Raw genomic sequence first — 14,725 nt, 5'->3', positions numbered from 1 at the left:
CTCTTCCTTTAAGCTCTAATTAGCTAGCTTTTTTCTTTTTAATAGCCAGCCTTCAGATGACTGCTCAGTAGCTCCCATTTTGTTCCTCATCAGCAGCCCTCCAGCACAGCTGCTACAGAAGAGAAGCAACCCTGCAGTTTGCCTTGAAGGGAGCAGGTGATAAAGAATCTATCAGAAGTGGTGTAAACCAACAAAATTAATTAAAAAAAAAAAAAAAGAAAGAAACCAAGAGTCCCAACCCCTAAACTATGTTAAACAAGGAAACTATATAAGAAACCAAGAACATGGGAAGAAATAAGAAGGAACATCTGAAGCTGCTGCAAGGTCAAAAAATGTTCTCTCTGTATGCAGCCCTCTTGTCCAGCTGCATATTCTGCCTTCCTGCATATGCAGAATGCCAAAAGCCATCAATAGCAGAGAAGCACCTGGGAAAAAGCAAGCTGTTCCAGCACAATCTCAACTGTGAAACTTGAAATAATTTCTCCTCTTCTCCTTATTTTCAACATAGACCTTTCCTCCCTAATGCTAAAACCTCTTCAAAATTTAAATGGACCCTATTACCCATAATTCTAGCTACTCAGTTTATACTTCTAAAGAAAAGGGTCCTTTCAGAACACTGTTAAAGTGAAGGCATACAGTAACACACTGTGCCCAGATATGAGGCGTTTATTCCAGACAGCTTTTCAATCTCATGCCACTAGATGAAAACTAATAGTGCCAAAGAACCAGCACAGAAGAGAGCTTTGACAGTTTGGAGATATTTTGGGCTTTGTTTTGTTGGGTTTTTTTTGCAAAAGTGACCAACATGTTCAGTAGGCAGACCACTGCTTTCCCTCAAGTATCTGCTCCTGCCTGCTAAATGTTCGCAACTGGACTGCTGCCATGGAGGGAGCAGAGGGCAGTGGCTGGAAGATGAGGGCTGGCACAAGCACTGCAACCAGTAGCTGGCTTGGTGCCTGCCTTCTCCTTCCTACCACAGCAGTTGGCTCCAAGTGGTAGGCACAGGAGACTGGTTTGGGCTCCTACTGAGGTGAGACAGGGTGAAGGGAAGAGGGAAAAAAATATGTTGGTTTTTTTTTTTATTTTATAACCAAAAGCAATAATGCTAGTAAGGGAAAATGGGAATTGACTTGCCAACATGGAGAGCAGGGTATCTCCAAAATTTCACATGGAACCCTGTGGTTTCTGAGGTTGGAACACCATTGCCTAAATTAGGAAAACTATCTTCCATCTCAAGAAAGGAAACATAATAGCCAGAATCACTCTTGCAGAAAGTCTGACTTCTCAAGCATGCTCCAAAACTTTATCTACTCTCCTTTGTAGCAGAACAGCTTCACTGCCCAGGGATGCTGAGCTGAGAGCCCTCCAGCACTAAGGTGTCTCCTTTTCAGCTTTGGCTGAAAGTGTCAGATCACAGTGCAAAACTCCTGCTCCAGGTCTACCTTTCACATTCACAGAGATTTCCCCAAAACAGAGAAAACAAAGTATTGTCTCTTCTTCGAGTATTTAGAGTTGTGACACCTGAGAAATGCTTGCCAGCATGTGTAACAACACATCTGTTGCAAGACATAGTTTTATTGTTGAAATAGAGAAAAGCCTGTCTGGAGACACCATGCAGGGCTGCTATATTTTTTTTTTAACTAATTTTGTAATGAGGAGGTAAAGATCCAGCAGCTTAGAGCTTCTGCTCCAGCCAGGACTTAGCTGCTTATTCAAAGTCCCAAGATCTCAGTCACACTGATGACTGGTCACCCCCCAAGCCTGTCACCCGTGGGCTCAGAGGCCTGCAGCCAGGCAATGAGAGCACCGGCTTTGTTACAAGCTTAAAGGGCTGAGAACCTTTAAGGAGGCTGAGACCCCGGATTAGCGAGGGTGTTTCCAAACAGGGCGGTGGTGCCCGCCCGGCTGGGCCGGACAAGCAAGAGATGCCGGCAGGCTCGGGCTGCCGGTGCCATCTTCTGGATACACGCGCAAGCGTTATTCACCTTCTCCTTCGGATGAAAGAACACTACGGAAAGTGGCTTCATTTCACTCCCTAGTCCTGCTTTTCTGGGTTTCTACCCGCCTCTCTTTGAATGCCTCAGTCATGTAGCACATGACTGAGGGGGAGCAGCCCTAACAAGGTGGCAGCAGCAGAATCCAAGCCGGCTGCACAGTGCATCCCGCCTCCTGTGGAAAAGTATGTACCACAAGCTCACAAAAATATTCCCAGCCTTTAGCATTTCATTTTTGTCAAGCATTTCTGTGAAACAGCCAAGCCTGGCAGAAGTAGACACAAGACTCATTTAAGAAACACCTGTGCATTTTAGGGATGAAAAGCAGGGGTATGTAAGGGCACCCAGGTTAATGCCAGAAGCGCCATCTCAGGGGCTCAGAGTATTTATCTGAGCAAGGACCAGCCTGTGGAGAGGGTCTGACTTGCCTTGGTGGCTGATTAGCTTTAGAGGCCATGTACGAGTGCAGATATGAAATCCTGCCATTTATGCCAACAGCACTTGTGTTGTCACAGAGAACTGTGCCCTTTAACATCCAAAACACAAACTGTTGCATGTGGTTACACCACAGGCATTTCTGAGAGCAAGGCCAAGGTTAGAGAGGCCACCTCATTCTGAAACAATCCAAAATTATATATCACATGTACAGGAGCTGCAGTTCTTTCTATTTCTTATAGCTGTGGAGTGGGACTTGACCTCTGTCTTCCAAGAGGCAAATTGGATACATACACCCAACACAGTCCTCAAAAGTAGCTTGCAGAATAAGCTTGGGAACAACTTCTGGTGCAGAGAAGATGTCTCCAAGGAATGGTTTAAAGACTACAATTAGGAGTGGTAGGCCAGAAAAAAAGCTGTGAGGTTGGAAAAAAATGTCTGAACCAGTAGAAAGCAAAGAGGAGCCAAAAGCAGAGCTATGGGGACAGTCAGGAAGCAAGCAGCAATAAAAAGCTGCAGGCTGCAGAGGGCAGTGCTTTTGCACTAAGATGAAACTCAAGAAATATGGACTTTGAAGCTGTCAAATGCTTGCAGCAGCTGCAAGCATGCAGCATATAAAACAAAGGGCCTCAATTTAGTGGCAGCTTTTTTAGGGATTACCATAACATGAGACAGTGGCAATAGAGGCAATGGGCCTTATGAAATGTACACGTAATAAAATGCAGTCTAAAATGGAAATTTGAATGATCTAAGTATTATACAAATGCTGATGCACTTCTTTCTATATTGCAAATGACACCTGTTTCCATTTCAGTGGACAGGGCTCAAAAGTAATGTGGAGTCAGGCTGAAGGACCCATAAAGCACATGTGCAGCAACAGTAAGGCAATATATTTATTTCAGAATGAAATATTTTTAAATTGCATTTATTGTTAAATATGCACATAGCAATATGATAAATGCCACCTGTGTGGCAATTAATGCCAGACTGCAGCTTTGATATTACCACGTTGCTGTTATGTAACCCAGTTTCAGATGCTGACCCATCCAGGTTGCCAGTTTTCACAGCTGGACTCTATCTGAGTTTAGCTACTGCACAGCAGCCCCAAATATATGTACTGTTACTGCTTGTTTGTGCAATGGCTTCATTCAATTTCCTTTAATGTAGATTTATTAAATATGGTAATAAGCTATCTTCCACAACAGTGTAATCAGAGTAACTGATGATAACAGCAGTTTATTCATGTCAAGGCATCTAATTCCTACTGCTGTTAAGTCTCAGTTTCCATAGCCCTCCAGGACATGGAAGGATAAGGACAAATCCTGCCTGAAGTAAGTTTCATCACAATCTGGGATTCTGAGCCCTGCAGAAAGGGATTTATAGATGCAGTTCTTTCTAGGACTGCTATATACTGTTGCATGATTTATAACAAAAGGCATCACCAAAGTACTTCTACTCTCACTGAGAACCATCTCTATTTATAAATTTTATTATTTCTGGTCTGTACTGATTTTAAAGGCATCTTTAGTATGCAAGCAGCTGTTTAATGCATTTTGACCCCAAAGCAGGGAATTTGCACAAGTATTCCCACTAGAATGTTTGTCCTTTCGTATCCCTGCATTAGGGCTCTGTTTGAAATCTGTCCATGTCCCTAATCTCCCTGGGAAGCATTCCCTGAATATTCAATGCTAGTCCAGAGTCTATAACAAAAGAGGGAGGAGGAAAAAAAAAATTAAAGAGAGACAATAGTGTTTATGCATAAAATTCAAGACCCTTTTCAAATAAAAAAACATATTCACACACAAAAGCACCTCCACCACAGAGCCTGGCATTTCCACAGCAAAGATCTGACAGCACATGCAGTTTTTCAAGTTAACTAATTTACAATTAGGGCATCAGACATCTGAGCTCCATACACACTCATTCAGGCAGCCAAGGCCATAAATAAAATAGAAAAGAATATTCCTACCCTAACATAGATTTTATAGAGATATGTTGAAGGCTTAGCAGATGGGTTTTGCTGTCTCAGCTTTTACCTGTGTAACAAAATAAATGTGTAAAGCTGCTTACTGGCTTCTTCAGTTCAAGACTTTGCATTTACTCCCATATGCTCCCATGAAGATATAGCTAATTTAAACAATAAGTAAAATCCTACTCCTCGGGAAAGCTGATTGCAAAACTCCCACTGGCTCCAGCAGGCTCTGAGTGTTGCTCAACATAAATGCAATTGGCTGAACTTGTATGATAGCATAACCAATACTATAACTGAATTTATATTCTTCAATCTACAGATTTGCCACCTTAAGGCCACTCCTGGTTCTGCTTTCGTCCCATGGTCCTGTGGAAGAACAAAACCAATGACACAGCTACTGTCAACTGTCAACTAGGGTTGCTGCAGCCTCAGCCCAGGCTGCCAACCAGCTCTCTCCCACAGAGAGGTGAGAAACCCTCTTTTGAATTAGGACAAGATATCAAAACATTTTGTCCTATCACTAACTTTGTGTTGCTCAATCTACATGGTGCTCTAACAGAGCAGAAAACTGGAATCAGAAATTTGAAAAGATGGCATATCACATAGCAAACATTTCTGAGTTTCAGAAAAATTTGCCAGTTGAAAGATATCATCATCATCACCCCCCACACAGATACATCATCATCATCATTCAGTCTAGCTTTTATAAACATCTGAGCATTCTTTTGCAGCCAGTGTGCTGTTTGGGCAGATGGCGTGGAAATTTTACAGTCCATTTCATCCCTGATGTCTACACACAATGCTCACTGTTAATAATGGGATAAATACACAGATACACAGATGAACATATATGTGTATACAGACATGCCAAGAGAAGAAAACATTTCTGACATGTTCTTATAAGGGAATTAAATTGATGAAGGCAGATTTCTGAGCTCTGCACATGCTAGAAGTGCATCCTCAAAACTGTGTATTTGGCTGACTTTAGGAAACATTGTGCACTGTGAGCAACTGTGAACATCTGAGGATGGGGCAATGACAGGGAGAGGAATACACAGTCTGGGACCAAGGCCTGCATCAGGAGGAAGCAACAGGGGCAACTCCAGACTTGAGAGGTAGAACAGGCAGTGCAGGGAACAGGCACCAAGGAAGTTACTGGACTAATGCATAGCTTGCATGGTATCCATGGTTGGGTATGTCCTACCAGAGCTATTTTTAAGAGACAGCACTTGACTCAAGCAGTTCTTGCAAACTAGGCTCTGCTTGTCTCTCTATGCTTTGGCTCAGTCCCTACCCACAGTCCCCATCCCTTTTGTCTCTCAGGACCACTCCCAGAGAGGGCACCACTGATTCCAGTCACAGCACTGCTTTATAATACAGCTCAGGGAAAGACAGAGGAGGAAGAAGAGAACAAATGATGGTTGATGATTGATGACTCAGACTAACTAGAGAATGTGCTTAAAGCAAGTTTGTTTCACCAATGGCAGTGCTTTGCTGTTTGCTTTACCCCTTCCAGACTAGGTCATCTCAATTCCTTTTCTCCATTTAATGGTGACATAAATAAATAGCCAGGAAGAAGCTGTCTCACCTATCATAAAAATACAGGATGCAGCAATCATAGGAGTCTACTGTTCAAGTCATGACCTCCACATTTAAGAATCTGCTGGTCTGTAATTCTGAAGAACAGATTTATCAGCAAAATTCTGGTTTTATAAGCTGCAAATCAAGACACAGCTTCCTTCAGCATTGCACCAGATTTCTGCATCATGAACCCTGTAGTGCATGAGATTTTGCTTTAGAAATAAAATTGCTTATTCAACTGCAGAACACTTCAGTCTTCTTTTTCTACAACTACTGCTTAGTCTTAAACCAGAACTAAACAGCTCTGGAATTACACATGCACTTAAAGTCCTCTTAGTATCTACCAGATTCAGTATAAACACATAATGATGAGTTTCTAAGTCTGATATCTGCTCAATTAGCAGCATTTTCAGTATCTGGCTACTTTGCAACACTTGGCAGCTAAGTAAAGCAGGTCTAGCACACAGTCAGACATGGATTTTTTTTTGTTTTGGGGGGTGGCAGTACTAGAGGTTTCCCCAATATCCCTTATTTCAAAGCAGAAAAAAAAACAACAATGGCCAGCTCTGTACCAAACCACAGGTCAACAGATTTCAACGGTCCAAGGTTAAAATTGGCCTCCAGATAGCTGCAGAGACTTATCCCATAGGTATTAAACAGGAAACTTTTAAACCTTAAAAATAGTTACAGTTATGAGACTTACCCTTGTAAAGCGATTTTCATCACGTACATGAAGACTAGAAGCTTTCCTCCTTTGAAATGTTTGTGTCTGACACTTTCCCTCAAGCACAGCAAGTCTGTGTTTTTCTCTCTTGCACAGGCTGTGGGTTGAGTTTTGTTTTGCTATTCTTTTGTCTTTCACAAACCAAGCTGTCAGCAGTACGGGAAGTAATTCTGTAACTGGAACACGTAAGAGCTCTGTTCTGAGACTGCATTGCTGCCCCCAGTAAAGTCACCCTTGGAAACAAGAGCACTTGAGAATATCTTAGCACACAGTGAAAGGTTTTTTTTTGCTATGGTTTATTTAGCTGAAAAGGAAAAACATAATTCAAGGAAAAAGCTCCAGAGCTTAGAGATACTAAAAGTATGCAGTCTCTCCCGAGCTTCCTGCTACTGCAGGCCACAACCTCTAAAGAGCACTGTGTTTGAATATCCATTTCTGTGGGGACAATGCTTTTGAGCTGGGAGATAAACCTAGTTTTCTTGGACTGATATGAAAACTAAACAATAATACGTGCTCCTCTTCTACTACACAAACACTCCCAAAACTAAGGGACTCCCAATACCAAAGGGCCACACTGTGTACTGCTGACTGCCACATGAATTGCTTTAGCCTGCTATTAACTTCTTCCTCTGCTCCTTTATGACTGCCCCATTCATAGCTGCTAGGTGTTCTCTCCACATGTCTAGGCTTCAACCCCAGCAGATCCATCTCATCTCTCCCCAGATACCTAGCCACCACGGCCCAGGTGGCCCAGTTTACCTAATCTCAATCTCCTGCGGGGCCCTGGAGCCTATCTCCACCATCAGATGCACTGTGCTTATCCAGCCCAGCCATGTAATCAGCAGTGCAGCTGCACAGCCACCAACCTGCCAGCACACATGTGGCAGACCACTTCTTGGCAACTATTAATCACATATTGCATACGAAACACTCCCTTAATGCAGGCAAGTCTTTCCACTCCTAAATCACGTAAAGGACATAAAAGCTTTTGGCCATGCAGAAAAGTGAACAAAATGAGCAGTAATTAACTCTCATGACTACAAAGGCTAACAACTTAGGCACTTGCAAAAGGGATCAGAGGCAGCTGAGCTGAAAAGGAACTGTAGCAGAACAAGTATTTGCCTGGGAGCAAACACTGCCTGAGTGCTTATTTTAGAATGAATAGTCATGTTAGTTAACTAGAGCTAACTTTTGAACAAATAGCTCACGTTACAGCATACCGAGGTACACTAGATGCATCCTTTGATGTACTAACTGACAACCTACTGCTGATTTTTTTCAGAAATTAAAAAAAACCCCATAATTTATCCTTCATAGCTGATTTTGGGTTTTGGCACAGTCTTTTCACAGATTAATGGAAATGAACCTAAAATGGATTTAAGCATTGCAGCATGAGATACTTATATTCAGCAAGAGCATGTGGTTTGCAAAGAAAAAAAAAAAGGAGCCAAACAAAGTTTTTCTGTAAATCAACATGTTTCTCACCATCTCAGGACAGGCAAATTTTGGTACACTATATGTCCTTGATGATTCCGACCTTTCAGCACAACTGCAGCCTCTAAACACCAGGAATTGGTCTGCTGTTCAGCAGCATACTATGCAGCCTGACACACCCTTCATGACACCTACTTAAAATACCAGTGTGGACAACTAATATGACTCTCATGGTTTTCAAGAAGTATGGGAAGAGAGCTGGGATTTGGAGAGTGACTTATAAAGCAGAAAAAATTCATCACAAAAAATATTAAGTAAAAAGTGTTCTGATTATTACCATGAAAATAAACATATGTCATCTGGAAACACGTGAATTCAGGAGTAAAAATTTATTTTCTATATGAACTACTTCACACTGGTCATAAACTTAAGGGATTTGACAGGGATTGAAGATTCACTTGTCAGCTGCTATGTCCTTTAATTAGCTTCCTAACATCCATACTGACTGAAGGAGTATGTTCCCAATTTAGCGAATCAGGCTGTCTCTGTCCAGGTTTCACTGTAGCTCTGAAGACCTGAAAAATAGTATTAAATGCAGTGATTCTTCTGCCCCCTAGTAGACATAATCTACTATATAAATTTTCTTCTGTCCTGGCTTTTGTGGAATGGACAACAAAATTATTAACCTAAATTCCAGAAGCTGCATAAAGTGTATCTGGCTCTTCACAATCTTTTGAGGAGAAATTAACATACCAAAACCCATAGCTCTGCTATGACCTGTTCTTGTATCTCCTATTTTACTTCAGGTCCACAGGAAAATTCACCACATACATTCATTCACAACTTCACATCCATACAATAGTTAGGTATGGATGGCCTTGTTTGCAAAGCACTTGACAGAACTTAGGGTTCACTGCCACAGACAACTCAGACCTTGACTGTTTAACCCAGCCAAAACTTCTTCACCCCTGTTTTGCACTCCCACCTGTAATGTGGAGATGATAAAATTCTTCAACCTTTCCAGCTAAATATTCTTCTACTTTTTAAATGGTACATTCCTTAGGACAAAGGATCAACCACATTCTCACCCAGAACCCAGCACAAATTACTCTCCAATTTAATTCTTTGGGATCCCTGGGTAAGAATCAGCCCCTAAGATGTTAACCAGTTTTTGTTTAAATAGCATTTTAAAAGTACAAACCAACTGTAAATCAGACCAGGCAGATGCTCACTTTGGGTCATTAGGTTTACCTCGTTTCCATCCTTCTGTCTTTCTATGCTCTCGGTGATTCTAGGCAAGTTTCTTGCTGGTCTCTTACACTTGTTTTTGCCATCTGACACTACTGGAGCCATGCAAGAAATTCTAATAACAATACTAACTGCTCAGCTTTGACAGGACATAGCTATTTTTACTGGATTACTTTTCTGGCACAGGATTTAAAGCACCAAATGATTTGATACCTGTAATTTTATACTTGGAATAACACAAGGTATTCATACTTCTTTTGTAATGTAACATAAAAGCGAACTCTACGTATGTTCTCATTCCAGTGCTGCTGTCTGACAGCTATTTGCCCAAGGAGAAAAAAGTACTGTTACATTACAGAATATGTGGAAAAGTAAAAGCTATGAAAAATAAATCATTAAATAGCAAACTTATTCCCCTGCTAGCACTAGACTGTTCCCTGCAGCATGTTTCAGAGTGTTTTGTCCAGTCTGGTTTTACAAGTTTCACATTACTTTCATTTATATATTTAATACAGCATCAAGTCCAATGTGGTTTGGTGCTGCTTATTTTCCTTGTCTTTCAACTACAAGACTCAGTGCTAGACCAGCTGTTCATATAGAGTCAGCTCCAAAACTACTGAAAAAATATCTGGACTCTTTCCACTGACTTCAACAGGCTTTGGATCAGGCTCAGGAAAAGACGACGAATACATTTAATGTAAGACTAAGCAAGGTACAGTCAGCAAAGTATAAAGAGGATTAGCTGTGTACAATCTAAAGGCACATTACCCTGCGTGCTGAAATGCCTGCCTAACAGACTTTCACTTTCATGGAGAGAAAGGGCCAGATTCATTTCTGGTGCTCTGCCACTAAGTCAATGCTACCATGCAAGGAATGAGCGTGATCTGGAATCCACCAGTTAACCTCATTACAACTGGGATTTTCCTAAACTAGAGGTGAGAAAATTTATTTTCTAAAATTGCAAAACCAGTAAGCAAATCATAAAATAATGGAACGGTCTGCATTGGAAGGGACCTTAAAGGTTATCTAGTTCCAACCCCTCCCCTCCCCCCCCCCCCAGGAAAAACAAAATGGATCTTGTCTCTGTCAAGGAAAGACAAACTCTCTTTTACTTTGGAACCTAAAATGGGTCATATTTGGTTTAAGACACATGTATCTAGACCCTCACTTTCTGTCACCAAAACAGATGGGCAACTCCAAACCAATTTGTGCATATTTTATGGAGCACTGATACTACAACATCCCCCCACTGTGTACGCTTTGAGAGCATGATTTCTGAAAGCTAGAATGCCTCTTATCAGGGATTATTCTACCAGTGGGGGATTTATTCTGAACAATACCATCAAATAAAGATGGTGGTGAGCAGTTATTCTTCCCACCCTTTCTAAGTTCACAGTAAAATATGTCAGTGTTCGGGATGTTCTCAGCTGCTGAAAATGCTTTAATCAACCACTTTTTTTTTCTGCTTCTTCTGTTCCCTAGGGGCGGGGGACTTCATGGCAACGCTTTGTTGTACAATGTGTACAGTTATAACCTACGCTAAAAGTATGCCATTAATGAACAAACACTGGTGGGGGTGTGTGTGTGTCAAGCAGATGAGAATGTTCTTTTGATCTTCTGAGCTCTACCACTGTGGCAGACGGGTGTCTGAACTGCTTTATTAATGCACTGAAGTCTTCCATCATTTCTCAAACAATACTGAAGGATAATCATGGTGTGATTTTATGTTCTTCCAGTTCAGATCTAGCTGGAAGTAGAGGAAAAAAGAAAATGATTTCTTTAGTTCTTAATTTTCCAGAGGGGTGGGAAGAATATTTCATGTGCTTGACACTGAGGCAGCCAACAGAAGCTTCTCAAATATCTATTTAATTTCAAAGTAGTTTCCACACAACATGGGAGGTGTATTTAACTTCAGGTAAAATTTTGAAACTAATTCAACATATCAAGGTAATGGATTCAAAGTATTTTTGAGGATAACACAGAATCAGAATAAGCATGTTTAAAAATCATAAAGGTTTATGAACACAATTATAACAATGGTTTTAGCCTCCAACATAGGAATAGCAGTGAAAAACAACCCAACTAGTATGGGGCCACCGAAACATATGGAAAAAAGTTTATATGCAAATGCCTGTAGGAAAGCAATGTAGAAAATCCTTGATAACCCTTCCAAATATATTATTCTAATTTGGTGGCATGACAAAAAACTGAATCCACCCAAATTTTCCGAGACTGAATGACATTTCCAAGAAGAAGAGAAAAAGAGGCAACGTAGGATCTTGTTCTGTAAAAGAAACAAACCAAATTACCACTTCACAGGCAACTAAGTTGATCTATCAAGTCACTTGCAAAAGTGAAAGGTCAGGTCTCAATCTCTTTGCCATTCTCTCAGCTGCATTTGCAACATCTCAATACTCCCCTGATCATACAATCACAGAAATCATTTGGGTTGGAAGGGACTTCAAAGATCACCTAGTTCCAAACCCCCTGCCATGGATCTAGTGGGATGCTACCCACTAGATCTGGATGCTGAAGCCCCATCCAATCTGGGCTTGAATACTTTCAGGGATGGGGCATCTCTCTGGACAACCTGTTCCAATTTTTAACATCCTCACAGTAAAGAATTTCTTCCTAATACCTTATGTAAACCTACTCTCAGTTTAAAACTATCCCTCTTTGTCCTATCATCACAGGCTCCTGTAAAAAGTCCCTCTCCAGCTTTTCAAAGGTCCTATTTAGGTGCAGGAAAGCTGCTCAAAGGTCTCCCTGGAGTTTCTCTTCTCTAGGCAGAACATCCACAACTCTGTCAGCCTGTAATTACAGGAAGATACCTCTCCAGCCCTTTGAGGATCTTTATAGCCCTCCTCTGGATTTGTTCAAACAGGTCCATGTCCTTCTTATGTTGGACAAAGCATTTTACATAGGGTCTCATGAGAACAGAGCAGAGGGGCAGAATCCCCTCCCTGGCCCTGCTGGCCACGCTGCTTTGGATGCAGCTACGGACACGGTTGGATTTTTGGGCTGCAAGTGCACATTGAGTCATGTCAAGCTTCTTGTCAACCAACAGCTCCAACTCCTTCTCCCTGGGGCTGCTCTCAATCCATTTTCTGCCCAGCTTATTTGTGCTTGGGATTGCTCCAACCTATCTACAGCACCTTGCACTTGGCCTTGTTGGACTTCATGAGGTTCACACAGGCTTACCTCTCAAGCATGCTAAGTGTCATCGCTTCCCTCCACACCTCACAGGTTGGTATCATCGGCAAATTTGCTGATCCTCTACTTCATATCTGTCATTTACTCAGCCATTTACCTCACTACGCCCGAGAAACCTACCCACCTTCTTGCTGTTTTTCTTTCAGGCTAATAGGTCAAAGTGGCTAAGGGAGAGATCCAACACATGTCAGAACCAGGGCATAGTAGGCAGCAGAATTACCAAGACCAAGGACTCCTGAGGAGAGAAAAAGGACTGGGGTCTGCCTTGTCTTTCTACTATGCAAACTGAAATTGTCTGAGGGTGTCTCATGGAAGAACTGTCTTATGGCAAGGACTTGTTATTAGAAGAGAAGGGGGAATTGACAGGAGAGGTAGAACAAGTAAGGGTCCTGTTCTTTGGAGGAGTGTGTATATCAGGGTGCAAACTAAAATGGTAGAAATCCAATAGGTCTTCAGAGAATTTCATGGGTAGAAAAAATCATGTACATATGGAGCAGCTGCAACTCACAGGAACAGGAGATGTATAATCCATATGCAGATAACTATGTAGTTCCCCCCATGAAAGAATGGGCCTGTTTCTGATGTGTTGCACTTCATATGCATGGCCGGACAGCACAGTACACACACAGAGCTGCTCCTGTGAGGGACTTCATGTTTGTAACTGCTCTGTGTGCTCAAAGTGCTGACATCCAGAGTTCCCAGGTGTGCAGCAACTAGCTCAGAAGAGTCTACTCTCTACAGCTACCACACATCTGGAAAGCCCAGACAAATTTATGAAGCCCTCAAAATCAGCCTAAATGTGATTTCCAGGTGCAAAGAGTAAACGTGCCTGGGAAAAGGAAGCCTGTAGCATCTAGGAAGTCCTTTGCTACCTACACAAAAGCAAACAAAAGCAAATAGGACACCAAAAGTTTAGGAACACCTGTTCTAATGAAGTGAAGGCAGGGCTGGAGCTTAAGTCTCAAATTCTTCCCCTGTCTTCTCTACTGACTTGATTTACCACAATTACATTTGACAATGAATTTGAGGGGACATGCTTTTACATAATGGAAATAGATGTGTTGAATTTCAACTTCACCAATGTGCCATTACAAAAGCTGCACAAGGAACTTACTTCAGGTCTAGACACCCAGGAAGAAAATAACTGTAAACAAGTAAGAGGCTATTCACTAAGAGGAGAATCCACCCTTCTCTCTCCTTTAAATGGCATTGGCTTACAAAATTAATTATTTACATGCCTCACACAGACGCAGTACTTAATATATGTTGACTGCTTTGCAAATCTGATGGAAGACATCATACTATTGTGCATAATGATTAATACAGTGTGAAAGTGATGCCATTGGTGTTGCTCAAGCAGAATACTGAAATGATATCTATTCAGTTTCTGATTTAAAAAGGGGAATGGAGATGGAAAAGGTTTAGGAAAGCTATTTAAAACTCAGCCTAAAGAAAAAGGGAGAACTGGGAAGGAGAAGAGCTAAAACATTTTTCAGAGGTATTTACTGTGTAATGTGCATTAATTCCTGCAAAACTGAAATGTAAGTGCCTACAGCAAAATCCTGGCTCAAATCAAGTACACAGAAAATGTTTCACTGACTTCAGTGAGGTGAAGATTGTTAATTTTTGTCATAATTTCCAAAAGATGCATCCCATATGCAGCTTTGCAACTTTTCTCGGTTCCTTGTTTATAGTTTAGGTTCAGGAAATAACCTCATCAAGCTCAGGCATGCTCATCATGTAAAGGCAACTGCTCAGCTTTTAATCCTTCTACTACATCTTACGCTTGGAGTAAACCTTTCCATACTGTTAATGAACTTGGACTTGAGCTACCTTTTTAAGCTGGTGGCAAAACTCCAATTAAATGGAAGCTCTATGGAGATTACTGTAGATTTTGTAATAAATGTGGGAAGCAAACATCCTGAGTTTAACAGTGTATACCCATGGAGTTAACTCATTTACTCAGAAGCCTGTGGAATTTTGACTGGAAAAACAAAACAAACAAATTCCCAAACTCTCAAGTAACAGAAATTTAGGCAACTTATTTTTTTAAACATTAGTCCTTCATACCTAACAAGATTAATATTCAGAGAAACAAGTTCCTCACCACTTCTGGATAAGGCA

General features: G+C 41.3%; 1 protein-coding gene and 1 long non-coding RNA gene across 3 annotated transcripts in view; both read right to left on the bottom strand.

Annotated features, from left to right (window-relative positions):
- Positions 1-14,725, bottom strand: part of LOC128817666 (uncharacterized) — a 53,259-nt gene that overhangs the window by 31,653 nt on the left and 6,881 nt on the right. The gene's annotated exons all lie outside the window — the stretch shown is intronic.
- LOC128817673 (uncharacterized) lies at positions 8,515-13,184 on the bottom strand. The gene is made up of 2 exons (XR_008440253.1): positions 13,110-13,184; positions 8,515-8,715 (listed from the first exon to the last, which is right to left on the bottom strand). It is a non-coding gene; the product is annotated as an uncharacterized LOC128817673 (long non-coding RNA).

Source organism: Vidua macroura, chromosome 1 (assembly GCF_024509145.1).
Source record: "Vidua macroura isolate BioBank_ID:100142 chromosome 1, ASM2450914v1, whole genome shotgun sequence".
NCBI lineage: Eukaryota > Metazoa > Chordata > Aves > Passeriformes > Viduidae > Vidua > Vidua macroura.
This window is presented reverse-complemented; position numbering and strand designations above follow the sequence as displayed.